This window comes from Pecten maximus, chromosome 5 (assembly GCF_902652985.1).
Source record: "Pecten maximus chromosome 5, xPecMax1.1, whole genome shotgun sequence".
Lineage (NCBI taxonomy): Eukaryota > Metazoa > Mollusca > Bivalvia > Pectinida > Pectinidae > Pecten > Pecten maximus.
This window is the reverse complement of record NC_047019.1, coordinates 40,374,455-40,391,658: the sequence shown is the minus strand read 5'-3', so window position 1 is coordinate 40,391,658 and position 17,204 is coordinate 40,374,455. Positions and strand designations below refer to the sequence as shown.

At 35.0% G+C, this 17,204-nt stretch overlaps 1 protein-coding gene across 9 annotated transcripts in view; it reads right to left on the bottom strand.

Moving 5' to 3' along the window:
- LOC117328017 (ABC transporter F family member 4-like) overlaps nt 1-13,191 on the bottom strand; it is a 70,022-nt gene extending 56,831 nt beyond the window's left edge. For 4 of the 9 annotated variants that reach the window (XR_004532783.1, XM_033885321.1, XM_033885323.1 and 1 more), the window contains exons 1-3: nt 12,828-13,190; nt 10,788-11,156; nt 7,544-7,698 (exon numbers count right to left, since the gene is read on the bottom strand). The gene's annotated coding sequence lies outside the window, so the exon portion shown is untranslated. Of the gene's footprint in view, nt 1-7,543; nt 7,699-10,787; nt 11,157-12,827 lie in introns of all 9 variants that reach the window. The other 5 variants (XM_033885325.1, XM_033885326.1, XM_033885327.1 and 2 more) reach the window with 3 other exon arrangements.
- Nucleotides 13,192-17,204: the final 4,013 nt, after the last annotated feature.

Here is a 17,204-nt window from a genome sequence, read left to right as displayed (position 1 = left end):
GAGGTTAGGGCATATTACACCTCTGTACTGTACAGTAGAGGTTAGGGTATATTACACCTCTATACTGTACAGTAGAGGTTAGGGTATATAACACCTCTATACTGTACAGTAGAGGTTAGGGTATATTACACCTCTATACTGTACAGTAGAGGTTAGGGTATATTACACCTCTATACTGTACAGTAGAGGTTAGGGTATATTACACCTCTATACTGTACAGTAGAGGTTAGGGTATATTACACCTCTATACTGTACAGTAGAGGTTGGGGTATATAACACCTCTATACTGTACAGTAGAGGTTAGGGTATATAACACCTCTATACTGTACAGTAGAGGTTAGGGTATATTACACCTCTATACTGTACAGTAGAGGTTAGGGTATATTACACCTATATACTGTACAGTAGAGGTTAGGGTATATTACACCTTTATACTGTACAGTAGAGGTTAGGGTATATTACACCTATATACTGTACAGTAGAGGTTGGGGTATATAACACCTTTATACTGTACAGTAGAGGTTAGGGTATATTACACCTATATACTGTACAGTAGAGGTTAGGGTATATTACACCTTTATACTGTACAGTAGAGGTTAGGGTATATTACACCTATATACTGTACAGTAGAGGTTGGGGTATATAACACCTCTATACTGTACAGTAGAGGTTAGGGTATATAACACCTCTATACTGTACAGTAGAGGTTAGGGTATATTACACCTATATACTGTACAGTAGAGGTTAAGTTATATAACACCTTTATACTGTACAGTAGAGGTTAGGGTATATTACACCTCTATACTGTACAGTAGAGGTTAGGGTATATAACACCTCTATATTGTACAGTAGAGGTTAGGGTGTATTACACCTCTATACTGTACAGTAGATGTTAAGGTTTATAACACCTCTATACTGTACAGTAGAGGTTAGGGTATATAACACCTCTATACTGTACAGTAGAGGTTAGGATATATTACACCTCTATACTGTACAGTAGAGGTTAGGGTATATTACACCTCTATACTGTACAGTAGAGATTAGGGTATATTACACCTCTGTACTGTACAGTAGAGGTTAGGGTATATAACACCTCTATACTGTACAGTAGAGGTTAGGGTATATTACACCTCTATACTGTACAGTAGAGGTTAGGGTATATCACACCTCTATACTGTACAGTAGAGGTTAGGGTATATTACACCTCTATACTGTACAGTAGAGGTTAGGGTATATAACACCTCTATACTGTACAGTAGAGGTTAGGGTATATAACACCTCTATACTGTACAGTAGAGGTTAGGGTATATTACACCTCTATACTGTACAGTAGAGGTTAGGGTATATAACACCTCTATACTGTACAGTAGAGGTTAGGGTATATTACACCACTATACTGTACAGTAGAGGTTAGGGTATATTACACCTCTATACTGTACAGTAGAGGTTAGGGTATATAACACCTCTATACTGTACAGTGGAGGTTAGGGTATATTACACCTCTATACTGTACAGTAGAGGTTAGGGTATATAACACCTCTATACTGTACAGTAGAGGTTAGGGTATATAACACCTCTATACTGTACAGTAGAGGTTAGGGTATATTACACCTCTATACTGTACAGTAGAGGTTAGGGTATATTACACCTCTATATACTGTACAGTAGAGGTTTTGGGTATATAACACCTCTATACTGTACAGTAGAGGTTAGGGTATAGTACACCTCTATACTGTACAGTAGAGGTTAGGGTGTATACCACCTCTATACTGTACAGTAGAGGTTAGGGTATATTACACCTCTATACTATACAGTAGAGGTTAGGGTATATTACACCTCTATACTGTACAGTAGAGGTTAGGGTGTATTACACCTCTATACTGTACAGTAGAGGTTACTGTACATGTTGAACGACCTGGTCACCTATGATCGACCCAGTCCAGTTCCACTATATTCTTTCCTCCCTTCTAAAGTCTTTGACCCTGAACACCTAACAACTCACAACCCAGGTTCAAGTGTACCCTTGTTAGGTATTAATCTCACTTTAAACAAAGTTTGGTCAGAGGCACCAATGTAAGAGGAGTGGAAAAATGCATTTTAAAAATTCTTAAACAAAGTCCAGGCATACTTCACTATTACATAATTTATATACCTGAGTAAATATTTCCATAACATTAACTTTAATATGGCATCATTCAGGGTGTACTATATACACAGGCAGGGTATTTACATTAATACTTATAGTCGTAATAACAACCTCCTGTCCTGGCTTGATTTCTAAACGGATATTTAACTTTGAATGTAATTTGTGTTGTGTTAAAATTGCCACCAGTATATATATATATACTCTGTAGTATTCAGTATATATTTATATATCTTAGTGAATGACAGTTGCTGGTATATATGTACAGCAAACATAAATCAAAATTTTTGCATTAATAAAATGTCACAAACATCTTTTCTGATCTTGTGTGATGACTCTAATCTGCCCATATAGAAGTGTGTGTTATATATGCTTTTCTCTCTATTACCTGGCACACCACATCCTCCACCACATAATGATCATGAGGACATGTACATTTGATGCCCCCCTCTACTGGTATATATTTTCCCAATGACATATGACCACTTTTCAAATTTCTCGCATTTTCAGTATGATAAAGTGCAAGTTAACTTAAAATCTTATTCTAGAGACTGACATATTTACTTTATATTACTCTCCAGATACATTTCAAAATTTTTAAAAACAATACCTGTGCATAACAGCTGTATATAACAATCTCAAGAAAAAAGACAATTTTTACCTGACTAAAATACAGACTTATCTAATAAGGTTTACTTGTGATCCAACTTTTCAGATCAAAGTCGAAACTTTATTCTTAAGAATCTCATGTTTAACTTGGAATATGACTATCTCCTCTTGTACAATAAATACATCTTTAACAGGGATTTATAGGGTTAGTATCAATTTAAATTTCAGTGTCTGTTTTAATCATTCCAGGGTTTATCCAGGTTTTAGTGAGGGAAATCGAAATCATTCCAGGGTTTATTTAGGTTTAGTGATCAGGGAAATAGTAATCATTTCAGGGTTTATCTAGGTTTTAGTAAGGGAAATAGTAGGGCTGTGTCATATGTTATCATTACACGTTAAGGAATTAAATATGAGATTTTCTTGTGGAATTGCATCGGACGAGAAAATCTGTGGATTTCATTATCATGGTGAATAGAAACTTTAGAAAGCACTGTCATAATAGGTCAATACCAAATATAACACATATAAGGTAATATATTGTGATAAAAGATTGATAACATATACAGTGGAGATTGATAATTTCTTATATTTCACTGATAAAAATGCAATATATTACTTAACCTTTTGAAAGTGTTGCAAAGAATCATTGTCCTTTAATTAGCATCACGTTCACTAGAGAATTTCCTTTGCTTTATATAATTAAAAGAAGACTTCAGTGTAAGACAAAGTTTTCCAGCACAAAAATGTTTTCCTTTGTGTTTTACCCAAACTTTAAACAGTTGCTGACACATGATACTGTTGGCCAGAGTTGTTTATCGTCATCAGGACCTATCAGTAGATAATAATACTGAATGTATAGACCACTTGGAATCTGGTCATGACTGTCAAATGTTTAGATTGGCTGTCAAAGATACACATAGTACAACTGACTTCACATTGACTGATCATATGATTGTCCTTTTGGTTTATTTTTTATTTTTTATTTGGTTTATTTTGTTTAACGTCCTATTAACAGCCAGGGTCATTTAAGGACGTGCCAGGTTTTAGAGGTGGAGGAAGGCCGGAGAACCCTGGAGAAAAACCACCAGCCTACAGTCAGGACCAGGCAACTGCCCCACATGAGTTTTGAACTCGCGACCCAGAGGTAGAGGGCTAGTGATAAAGTGTTGGTACACCTTAACCACCGAGTTTATTAAAAAAACTGACAAAATGTCTGTTAACAGCAATATCATATCACACAGGTATTACTATATAGAACGTCTATACTGATTAGCTAAGTTGTTTTGTTCGTTCAAATTCAATGGTCTCTGGGTTTGATTAGATGACTTTTACCTACACAGCTTTATTCACATAACTTGTGGCTGGCTATAGAGCCAGCTGTCTGTACAAAGGTGTATTACACACTTCTGTCATTTGTAACACATTACTATTTACCTTCCATAACTAAGAATTACATAATTACAAAGTGCCTGTCTCATTTACCTAGTTTAAAGGCATGATTGTTGTAAACTTGGAACACTTTCAGTTGACATTAATTAAAAAACACCAGGTCCTGTACTTCAAATTAACCACATAAAGAGTACCAGACAACAATCATTTTATCTTAAAAGCTAATTTTCACAAAAGGAACAACATTTAATTACCAGGCAATGTAAATGAAGAATTCAATGGACATTTTATCAACTGAAATCTTGAAACTCTCAGGTTTTTTTTGTAAGGTCACCGCCCTATGAACATCTACTGTGTTAAATGATCCTGGGTCATTTTGAGGCAAGGGTTCCTTGTAGTGGCTACCAACTGAACGACATACGGCAGACCGTCCAATGCCAATCAGAGCAATGAGGGGAAAGTGCTTCATCCAAGGACACATCCAGAACAGCACAGACCTGTCCATTTCTCAGTTAGCTTATCAAAAAAAAAAAAAAATGAAAATTCCACTGCGTACTGAACTGCGCAACTCTGATCTCCACCTGAAGTTACGTAGACTGATGATCTAACCCATCGCAGCCCTTACCAAAGAAAATGTATGGGCTGCAAAACTCTAACAGCAGGTTTGCTATAAGACCTTATAACAGTTAAGCTTTACAGGCATCTGTTTTAAAGTTGTTCCACTAATTCCAGGTAGCCCACCAGATTCCATGATACAAGTAACCAACATTCTGACCGATTAGAATCGGGGGCATTGTTGACAATTGTGCTTAATTAGAGGCCAAACAAAAAAGCATTATGACTTAATTTAGAACAAATTTAAACATGGAAAAGCAACAATAGACATTGATTCAATCCATTTAACCCTAACAATTTCTTAACAATTCAAACAGGATATACAAATATGGAAATGAGTGAGCACTTAAACTGCCACACAAAAATCAATACACAAGTTGTACCTCTACCTGGAATAAATGTTAAGGTGAGAATATTGAAAAGTTGGAGTGTTTAGGTGGTATCTGACAGTCACTGACACACCAATCAATTATACATAGAGGCTAGGAAAACCTTTCTGTTCTCCTAATCAATTAGTCAGCTTAGCTCCTCATGTACATAGGTACGGATACCCTTCAAACGGGTTTCCTGGCTTTGATTGACAAGTGTAACAGTTCTGTGTAGATGCACTTTTGTCAGGATTGTGAGAGGCGTACATGTTTGTATATCTCTCTTACAATATTCAAGTGCTGCACAACTGTTTTAGAAATAGAATAAAACGGATGACCTGTTTAAATTTGAGATCTGGTAGAAATAAACATAAAGTACCAGGCATTGAAAAAGAAATGGAGCTAATTGTAAAAACTTAACCAAAAAGCATTGACTCAGATAATACAAGTCACAGCGACCTACATGTTAATTTAATATACTGATGTAGTATACGTAGTCCTTAAATTGATCCCACATTACATAAAATTCCATGACAGTCAGAATTCATATATTACAGTGACAGATCTTAAGAGTTAAAATATGTTTTGAAAATCTTGACAAGATTAATTGTTGCAAAAATGTGCAAAACAATCTATTACTTTGTAAACATATGTATATAGCTATCTGAAGTTGTATTGCAGTCAATATATAAACGGTTAAGAGGGGGTGTTGAAAGTTAAGAATGACTTTTTGTTGATCAGTTAGGTTGTTGGTCAATATGACATTCAGGTTAAACATTCCAACCTCCAATTAAAGGTATATACCCCATCAATAAATTATCAAACACGAGTCGTGTGAAGATAAATTTTACATGATTGGGTTAACGTTGACATCTGCTGATATCTACTTCCTGAGAGATTATTTTTAACTTAAAAAAATCTGTTAAAGTTCTGACAGTATAAATATATTATATACAGTCTGATGAACAGCCAGGTGTCGGATCAAACAACGACTTCCAAATGTACCCCCATATGGAAGTTTCCCAGTACAGCTTTTACGTGACTGAAGTACATGTTACACATTTCAGATTTATCCAATATTCATAAAGACTTTCTCCAATTCATATTCACCACCAGGACTTTGACAAAACACCTGTAAAGTTACAACTAAATTATTGATCTATATAGAGCAGACACTGGAATCAGACCATGACATAAATTCATTAATTCAGGAATATTGTACATTGAATTCATTTCTCAAGAGCCTATTTTCCTAAACCAATGATATCAACCATTGTTTGCTTTGTTGCTATGCCATCCTAAACATCACAGAGGATGCACCTTTATCAATAATCTGACCTGGTTGTGTATTCATACGCAGGTTTGTACATATACAGATATCCGGCTCGTGTTTAGCTCACCGAGTAAATATCTGTAACGGGTATCAAGTGTTTGCCCACAAGAATCCTGAGTAGCAGTATACGACCCCTTAGACACTTGTGTCTGTCGCTTATCAATAAATCAAGACCTTGGGTAAGAAAGCGTGAACCTAACACAGAACACCGATCAAGTACCGATCAAATGACGACCAGGGTGCAATTCTCAGAGGAATTTTCCAGTCATTGCTGTTTGATAAGTTTCAGAGACAGTTATCTATTGCGTCAATATATATGACAGTATTTTATTAGAATCTTATAGCTGTAAAGTATCAATACAATGACCTGGAAATGCCCGTGATAAAATATATAAGGTTTTCAAACCGTGAAAAATAATCATATAAGTTGAAGTTGGCAACCAAAGAATGAATATGACATCTCTAGAAAACTCCCATCATTGATTACTTAAGTTTGCCTCAATTTCAGTATAGATTGAGTAGACAGTGTAATACACGAAAAATGTTTTAATAGTCACACCCTTATATTAAATAATATTGTCCACAACAGATGTAAATTCAACAAATCAATTACATATAAATAAAATGTCAATCAAAGGCACAAAATATAATCTTGTGGATAGGTTTGACTTCCTGTGTCCGAATAATCAATATTTGTAATGACAGAATTACATGTACATTGTATATATAATTAGCTTTCTGTTTTTATATTTCAAATATAGTAATATTGTCCTCAGTCCCTATAGTTTAGAACCCCACTCCCCTCCTCTAAAAACATCAAATTGCAATAATTCAGCAACAATTTGAGGACAGTAATAATGTTTTCACTTTTGTATGAAATGTTAAAGACAATGTGACATTAAGTAAAATGTACATCCTTTAAATCTATATACATTGTATATGCAGGATTACATTTAACTGATCCCCTATAAATAAAGTATATGATAATTAAGGTTTACAAAACAAATGAAGTTATGCATAAGTTTAAAAAAATGAATAGCAGTCACAGAAATACTATAATGATGTAGAGAAATTGATTTAACTGACCTTGAATGATACTTGAGGTCACGCAAGTATGAAGACAGCTCACTACCCGGGCGAACTCTACTGTCCACATCCTGATCATCTAGTGAGTGAATGAAGTTCAGCACCATCTTGTTTTTTTCATCAGCAATACTTGCGTTTTCTCTGTCATACTCTTCCTGTAAATATAAATCATGGTTAATCATATAAGTCTGATTTTGCAAACAATCTGTACCACAAGTTGATAAAATCACATGGTATTCAATTGCATTGAATATACATGTACATTATGTAACTACACAAGGGTTTGAATATATGTATAAGAATATAAACAATACCAACACATTAATTTTATACTCAGTGATAAGTAAAACATAGAAATATGATGTTCACATTGATGAGGTATTATCATTTTCATATATTGCCTTCAGGTCCAATAAATCTCCATTACCTTCCAAATGTGTATGTTTCACATGTTAATCTCCATTACCTTCCAAATGTGTATGTTTGACATGTTAATCTCCATTACCTTCCAAATGTGTATGTTTCACATGTTAATTAATCTTCATCATGACAGGTTTGGAAATTAAATGTTATGATATGACTTTGATCAAACATTTACCAGGGTACATGTGATCAAATTCTTACCTCTCTATATAATATTCATTTTCCATTAATAAATCCAAATTTCTATGAAAGTATTACCAAGGATCATATGCAAAATAAAAAAATTATCAATCAACTGCCCCATAAGAAGCGAATATATAACATCTTACATTTACATATTTAGAATAATGCATCTTACACATTTTACCAATTATGTTATTCTAATAATGCAAAAATGCTACTGATCTTTTGATCTATAATTATGCACATCCGTAAAACTTTTACAGCCTAGTAAGTATGATAAGTGAAGAGTGAGTGTCTCGTAAGTAGGACAGGGGAAGAGCGAGTGTCTCGTAAGTCTAACAGTAGACTGGAGGTAAGGGTGGGTGAGAGGACAGGGGAAGAGCGAGTGTCTCATAAGTCTAATAGTAGACTGGAGGTAAGGGTGGGTGAGAGGACAGGGGAAGAGCGAGTGTCTTGTAAGTCTAATAGTAGACTGGATGTAAGGGTGGGTGAGAGGACAGGGGAAGAGCGAGTGTCTCATAAGTCTAATAGTAGACTGGAGGTAAGGGTGGGTGAGAGGACAGGGGAGGGGTGAGTGTCTCGTAAGTCTAATAGTAGACTGGATGTAAGGGTGGGTGAGAGGACAGGGGAAGAGTGAGTGTCTCGTAAGTCTAATAGTAGACTGGATGTAAGGGTGGGTGAGAGGACAGGGGAAGAGCGAGTGTCTCGTAAGTCTAATAGTAGACTGGATGTAAGGGTGAGTGAGAGGACAGGGGAAGAGCGAGTATCTCGTAAGTCTAATAGTAGACTTGATGTAAGGGGGGGTGAGAGGACAGGGGAAGAGCGAGTGTCTCGTAAGTCTTGTTGTAGACTGGGTGTAAGGGTTGGTTAGAGGACAGGGGAAGAGTGAGTGTCTCGTAAGTCTAATAGTAGACTGGAAGTAAGGGTGGGTGAGAAGACAGGGGAAGAGTGAGTGTCTCGTAAGTCTAATAGTAGACTTGATGTAAGGGGGGGTGAGAGGACAGGGGAAGAGCGAGTGTCTCGTAAGTCTTGTTGTAGACTGGGTGTAAGGGTTGGTTAGAGGACAGGGGAAGCGTGAGTGTCTCGTAAGTCTAATAGTAGACTGGATGTAAGGGGGGGTGAGAGGACAGGGGAAGAGCGAGTGTCTCGTAAGTCTTGTTGTAGACTGGGTGTAAGGGTTGGTTAGAGGACAGGGGAAGAGTGAGTGTCTCGTAAGTCTAATAGTAGACTGGAAGTAAGGGTGGGTGAGAAGACAGGGGAAGAGTGAGTGTCTCGTAAGTCTAATAGTAGACTTGATGTAAGGGGGGGTGAGAGGACAGGGGAAGAGCGAGTGTCTCGTAAGTCTTGTTGTAGACTGGGTGTAAGGGTTGGTTAGAGGACAGGGGAAGCGTGAGTGTCTCGTAAGTCTAATAGTAGACTGGATGTAAGGGTTGGTTAGAGGACAGGGGAAGCGTGAGTGTCTCATAAGTCTAATAGTAGACTGGATGTAAGGGTGGGTGAGAGGACAGGGGAAGAGTGAGTGTTTTGTAAGTCTGTCTAAGTAGACTGGATGTAAGGGTGGGTGAGAGGGCACAGAAAGAGCGAGTGTCTCGTAAGTCTAATCGTAGACTGGAGGTAAGGGTGGGTGATCAGTCTGATTTTAAAAATTGTAATACCTTTTACACATGACATTTCGATAAACTAATTTGAATTGAATAGAATTAAAACCAAGTATTAATGTGATACTAGATTAGGATGTCACCAACTAGAAAAGGCTTTTGTTTGATTGTTCAAAGTTAATTTTTCAGGTTTAGTCCACAACCTGAATCTATATATACATACTTGCTAGGTTTTTATTTTGCATGGGCGAATCAAGGGTTTTTAAGTGAAACATTTCCAACTTCAGAACCTTTATAGTAGAGGTCTTTTGATATCAGAAAGAGACTATTACGTAAAACTGTTTACAGACTAATGCTAATCCAATTTTGATTTCTGGGATGAATAATATTGTGTATCAGAGCAGCTTACAAATGTTGTGAATTGCCAGTACTGTATCCTAATTATAACCTTCACAGTACAAATAAGTGTCAAACCTTGACAGATTGCCATTATTAATTTGAGTAATTTAATACTTTTATCCCCACACTCGTGTGGTACGCCTGAAGTCTTCCGGAGGGACAACGCCATTTATTACTAAGTTTTAATTAGAATATCTGGTAGTTATTGCTAAATGATTACCATTTGATAGTTAATTTTACTACTAGAATTTTATGTTTATTCGAGTCATCTCTTGATCAGAGTGAAGGAAAAACTTTGGAAAGAAAACCTGAACCCTTTAAACAGAAAAGTTTTACATGAGTTAAGATATTCCTCCTATAATAATGCTTCATTCGTGATAATTACTGTTTTTATGTAAGGGTATATAATTAGCTATTCCTATAAAAATGCTTTGTTTGTCATAATTACTGTTTTATGTAAGGGTTTAGCTATTCCTATAATAATGCTTCGTTCATGGTAATTAAGAGTTTACCTATATTTCTATAATAACGCTTCATTTGTAGTAATTACTGTTTTATGTAAGGGTTTAGCTATTCCAATAATAATGCTTTGTTTGTGGTAATTACTGTTTTAATTAAACTTAAAATTATACAATGATTACCTGGTCTCCGTACCGCAGCACTGACAATGACAGTCTATCCAGGGTACCTAGGGCTGAACAAGTTTCTATAGCATTAAATTTTTTAGACAGTGCTGATTTTTGTCTGGAAGAAGATCGGGACATTGGTGCTGACCCAGCATTGTCTACTTCTTCTTGTGATGAAAACAAAATCAATGCTCCCTTACGGGTGGTGAACGTTTTAGGGATGTTGAGTTTCCCATCGGAGCGCGGAGTGAGGGTACATGTTAGAGGCTGTTCCTTCCCTGAACGCATAGACATCGTAGTAGGGGCCCTGGATCCCAGCCCAACTGTGATGCCATGTCTGTGGGCACTTTCTCCGGGATCTATACATGGTAGAGACTCAGTATCCTACAAGGGAATACAATTAACAATGAGCAATATCAAATAGATTAAAACAATATTTTGTTAGATTTTTCTTATATATTTTATCTAAATATATATATACCAGTCAGAGTACTTGAAACTATATCAAAGAAAATACAAAAACAAGAATCATTAACAAGACGTGGTTTTGTCTGATAAAGAAGTATATGTGTACACACAGCTAGCGGAACATTTGATGTGTATAATCTTATTAAGTTGCTATCCAAAGCACAAGAGATATTCAGTATATGGTTTGATATCTTTAATACACATTACAAGAACAAGTGTTTCATGAGGAACTCACAGTACCTTAATTTTTCCTGTGATACAGATCTAGAGTTGAAACAGAAATTATTGACTAATGCTACTCACTGAATACAGTGAATTTTAATATGAAAACAAATTTAACTTTATCAGATTATTTAAAGGTTTTGTAATTAACTTTTTACATTTTTTTTCTTTTTTTGTTTTGACACTTGAAATTGAGAATCAATAACAAACATTCATTATTTGTACTGCATTCTATTTGACACGAAAGTGTCATATGCTAGGAGTCTAATATATATTGAAGCAATTAAGTCATATCATATTTTTGGTACTAAGTTAACCTTTTTGAGCCAACATTTCCAGGTTTTCCATGATTTTGTACAAATTTTTAAATTATTTACACTGTACATACGAGTAAATAAGGTATACATACCTGTGCTAAATTCTGAAAACAACATGATTTACCTGGTATATGGATATTTTAGCGATCCAGCACTGATGTGGTTCCATTTAAATTTTAGTGCATGTGATGAAATTCATTATCTAATCATAATATTAATGAATGAAAAATATCTTTAACTGTTAATATTTCATATGGAGGTTTTCAAGTGCCAACATTGGGGTTTTGTTGTGCCAGTTTAATATATATATGTATAATTCGAATTTCCATTTTTTAGGTATTAATTTTTTAAAAAGACAGTTTTGTCAAAAAGTGTTATCTTCCGAAAGAATGTTTTGCAATGGATCCGGAGTTTGGGATATATGTTAAATTGGGGATTCAATAAAATACAAACAACTCTGCTAAGAACTATATATACATGTATATGTATATACTGTATAAAGAAAAAATAACAGTTTTGATATATAATTACCTTATTCAGTTTTAAAAATGCTTTATTGTGATCCATTCTTGTCAAAAAACATCCACAACTTGAGCTGAGAAGTTATATCAATTATAATGGCAAGGTAGTTTCTTAAATCATGATTAGTTTCCACAGTTATAATGTCAAGCTAACTTTATTTATGAGAAAATATCAATTTTCCATGTGTGTAATCATTTGGATGCTTTTTTAGCGAATCAATTTGGTAAGTGAAAGAAGTTGTTTTTTAGATCAATGGTCTCAGTACTAGTGCATGTGTATGAAATTTAAATGATAAAATATATGGAACTATATACATGTATAACAGTTAACTAGCATTGAAAAAACATCCTATTTTTCTTTAAATATCTCAATATGATATCCAAGCTGTTTTAAAGAATATTGAAACTCCCATTTTAGTTAACTTCAATTCTTGCAAACATACATATTTAAAAGTCAGACATAACTTATGTAATAGTATATATCACCTGTTTGTCTATACACGTTTGTGACCAGCTTAGATACTCACTATATCATCATTATAACGATCATACAGCTCCCCGGACCAGGTTCCATAGCCTCTGGATAACGAGCTTAACATTATCACAATCAGGCCTGTAACTAAATTTTTCCTTTTTGAAATAAACAAATTAACTATTTTAAATAAGTTATTCTAAATCGTTTAGTTTCCATGTAGTTTGTTAACACTTGTTGATCGCACTTTTCTCCGTTGTGGTCCGTATATTACATGCTTATCAACTTTTTCCTGACAAAATAATGACGGGAATTAAAGTTTTTATACATCCCTCGTGTGTCCATCTTTACAATGCTGTTGCACGCGAAACACTATCACCACTGACTGACAGCTTCATTCATTATTTACTGCTGATAGGGAAACAAATATAGACGAGTCTAATGCCAAAGATATGAAGGTAAATACAAACAAGAGTGAAAGAAGTTTGTTTGAAAAAAATAATGTCACAGATGAAATCACACGTATGTAAATAAATAAATCAGTGTATTAGTTTGTAATGAAGATTATTTGTTTTGATTTTAACAATCTAAATGAATTTTGCAATGAGAAAATATATTTATTTTCCCGTCACTTTTTCCGGCAATGGACTCGTCTACTTTCACCTTTGAGACATGCGCACAAACAAGCACCTGCAACTTCCTCTACTTCCGTCAACGCCAACACCGGTAAAATGGTAAGTAGTTGCACTAAAATGAATGTAAATATTTAGCATACCGTTGTTTTTATCTCTTAATAGGAACATGTTCTCTTAAGAAGTAACAATGCAACCAGTTTCTACTTTAATATTTACGTTTTCTTATTTAACGAAGAGTTATAAAATTGCTAAATCCCTATCTGATCTGACGTCGTATCGTCGGTAGCCACGTTGCAGGAGGACTGAAAATCAGACTACACTTTATATGTATATAAACGGTTAATGTAATTAAGCACTATTTTGATCTTCGATTGTATAATGAACAACAGCGATAGCAAATATAGCCGAAGTTATTATTAGTAAAGGTTATAGTTTGTTTTCCGACTAGTACAGTTATTATTTGTGATGCCTGATGGCTGTCCGTGATGCAGGGGGAGTAACTCACAAGTAATTATATAAAATATATAAATATGAATAGGTCAATTACGTGGATGATACTAACATGATAGTGATGTCAATGCTATAACAATTCATTTTTGTTAATTATTAAGCTAGCCTACTTGTATAACATAGAGGCGAACACTTGAGGAGATTCTATTGTACTGTAAAGCTGCATACTGTTATAGATCTACCAAAATATGAATCAGTTGATTCTATGAGAGTGTGTTAATTTTCCTGGGTGTTTGGGGAAATCTAATTGACCAAATTGGGGAAATATTAACTGGTATTAATTGTTTCATGATTGGTACATATGCTTATAATAAGAAGGAGTAACAAAAAATATCCTGTCTAGATCTGTGCTGGGGATCTAAGAATCGTAAACGAGGGTCTATAGGGGCAGGATAAAACACCTAGATGGGACTAAATGGGTGTTCTGGGGTTAATAAATATCTCATTTATCCATATATGTAAGGTAGGTGTTATGCCATACCAAATTTTATTGTATTTGCACCAAAATCTTAGCGACGCCAAACGATGTCGGAGAATTCTACGTTTTCATATAGTAGTGCGCTCTGGCCCTACACCAGACATGGTGTTAGGGCCAGAGGAAACTCGGGCTATGGAATATTAACACGATCAGGCACATATCTATATACGGTAAACCTCCGATTAGTTCGAACACGCTGATAGTTCGAACACACATTTTTTTCTTGAATAACAATATTTTTTAGCTAGTAATAGTTCGAAATCTGGTTGTTTGTAACTGACAGTATTTCGGATAGTTCGAACTTGTCAAATGAAGAACATAAAGTAAGATTTTTTCGGCAAACTCCATTGAAAGCTCGCGACGACCCGGCCCCAACGACCGGCCCAGAAAAAATGCCAAGACTTAAATTTGATCAACAGGCACGTTAAAGTTATTAGATTGTATGCGTGATCATTAGAATGCGTCTGTGATTTAATATATGCCACATATTTTAGCGTTAATACACCACGCACGAGACAGCTGATTGCAAATTTAGGCCCGACTATGTATAAATAACATGCGATATTTGTATTCACGCTTTATGGCAAACTAAGAAAATCATCCGTGTATTTTCAAATATAACTAGCGTTAACTTAGCATTATGATTATTTTATTGTGACTGGAATTCTCTTAATTATTGCCAATCACTCTTAATTATTGCCAATCAAGGTATTACCTGAAAACCTGCGACCTCACGCTAGGTAAGCAGGCCACGCGAGATGTCGCTTGCGGTAAAGTTGAAAGGATAGGCTGCCCGGTCGTGCTGAGTGAAGTGATAAGCATTCATATCCAGTCAAAACAATCTACAGGTGTCCCAATTAGTGATGGATAATTTTGCAGGCATCAAATATGTTTGGTAGATAATACGACTGGCCATATTTAAAAGCGGACATGTTGATGTTCTGGCCTAATTTTATCAACATATATCGCCTATTTTTACAGTAGTGCTTTCGTAAATGCAACAGGTTATGTAGACTATGCTTCGATGTATTAAAGACACCATTTATTACAATAATAAGCGATAGTTTCTGATTCAGATAAGAAAATATAACCATGTAGAGATTATACTGTACAAATGTTAAACTTTTGTGTCACAAATGAAACGTGTGCTGTACTGTTTTGGGGCCTATAGCTACGCATTGCCCGAGCGGCTTCGCGCAATAATCATCATAATTATCGCGAAATGAAGAATGTTTAATGATCAATTAATACTATCATTATACTTATTTATAAATGTGCCATTGTTCAGACCGCTGTTGTTACGTATCAGATTTACAATGGATGTGTCTCTGCCAAGATTTTCGCCGATATCGGCTTGGATAGTTCAAATTCGCACTTAATTTTGTTTGAACTAACCAGTGGTTTACCGTACATCCCTGGCATGATTCAGAAATAAATGCCATTTGTGAAAATCAAAACATCCAAGCTACCCTTCATTAAATGTAGCCAGAATTTCATCTGGCCATTGCACCCCAGAGGAAGCTTGGGGCTACATCAAATAACGAACACTATTGATTTTTTTAAACTTATCTTTGGTTTATTCAACAGATAGAGCATGTTTAAGAACTAGGTCCTTGAGGGTCAGCATGATTAATGAAATTCACTCAATAAAAGATTATTAATCTTGCCTATTTAGGATAAGGAATGATAGTTTGGAAGATGTACAACAAAAACATTAATTGATGTAAAGCTTGAATAAAGATGGCCAAGTTTCTGTAAGCCTTTCCATTTGTGAAGGTTTAGTTTCCAAACCATGTTGCAAAACCTACATAACACATAATTTCTGGTATGTCAAATATATAAAGTAATGTGTTACACTAATATTTATACACAATTTCATATGCTACTCAGTTTGAATTGTCTTATAAATATTTTTGCACAAATTGCCCTAAAATTGCTTGATGCTATTTTCAACAAATCTGCACATTAGGATATGCATGGTCAGATTGTAAGTTTAATTTGGCATGATACATGCATATCCAATATGATGCCATTTTAATTTAAGTTCACCCTAATTGATGACGGTAACATTTTTACAAAAAGACCATTATGATATAGTCTGAGGTGTTGTAATTATATAATCTGGGGATGGGATATAGCGGGGAGCGATCATCATAATGCCTCTCTCAGTGGTAGATATTATCATCATGTGTAGGTTTATTTCCTTGATATGCCACTCCTATCAATTTATATGTATGTAGTGTTTTATTTCTTGAAAAATGATCACTTTAAAACTTTAATTATATGTTGTTATTTTAGACGTTTGAACTGGAATCCATGGCTCGCTATGTGAGTCCCATCAACCCTGCTGTGTTTCCCCACCTGACAGTGGTCCTCCTGGGCATTGGGATCTTCTTCATGGCATGGTTCTTTGTGTATCCTTTAATGCTTGGTCAAAGTTATTGTATATATTATAACAAAAGTGTCATCAGGAATACATACGTGTCAGAACAGTTAAAGGTAACCTGGGTAGATAATATGTTTTTGTAGCTGAAGAAAATAGATAATATATATAGAAGATAAAACATGTTTGATGTCTCAAAAAGCAGTGTTTTGAAGCTTGTAATTTCCATCAAGATATTTGATGTTTGTGTTTGGTTGAAGTCTAAATCTGTATATGTTTAATGTAGCATACAACAGTGGTAATACTATTTCCCATATATCTATAGCAACGATTGAAATGCCATTTTCCCATAAAATTCATATTTTGTAAATCTGGTTCACCAATGTGATTATATACAAAGATTTTGAATTGCAGACTAAGGTGTTA